The sequence below is a fragment of the Mizuhopecten yessoensis genome, unplaced genomic scaffold (genome assembly GCF_002113885.1).
Source record: "Mizuhopecten yessoensis strain PY_sf001 unplaced genomic scaffold, ASM211388v2 scaffold8131, whole genome shotgun sequence".
Lineage (NCBI taxonomy): Eukaryota > Metazoa > Mollusca > Bivalvia > Pectinida > Pectinidae > Mizuhopecten > Mizuhopecten yessoensis.
The window spans coordinates 1,133,194-1,133,821 of NW_018407394.1; positions in this window are offsets into that span (position 1 = coordinate 1,133,194).

The window sequence follows — 628 nt, forward strand, 5'->3', positions numbered from 1 at the left end:
CCTCAGCTTTTGGGAGGACATGAAACCAAAATAAACCAAACAGTACACGGATCTACCTGATGTCGGCCCGTATCTAGACGTTGTTACTGAGTGTGTATTGTTTATTCGTGCATGTTCCTTAATTTCCAGTTATTCATGTTTGTTAGTATAGGTTGTGATCATAAGTTCACAGTTCACTAGTTTCTTATTGCTTCGCTCTTTACAATTGTCTATGATCGAGATATAAAGTGAATTATAAAGGTTATTAATTATTTTAAACGAAACTTATGTATTATATAGAACATGTACTGATGTTGTTTCACGTGACAGACATGCATGTTTATCTGGTCATGTGACATATTCATGCATATGCTTTAGTAATCTGATCATCATCAGATCTCATCAAAGCAAATATGTGTCAAAAACTTATCCAACAACAACATGGAAAAAATACATAGATACATGTACAGTGTGTATATACATTGTATATTTCATGTTGAAAAGTCACAATTTTGATAAATATAAAAAATAATAATAACCTTTATAATTCACTTTATATCTCGATCATAGACAATTGTAAATAGCGAAGCATACACTGTACATATATCTATGTATTTTTTCCATGTTGTTGTTGGATAAGTTTTTGACA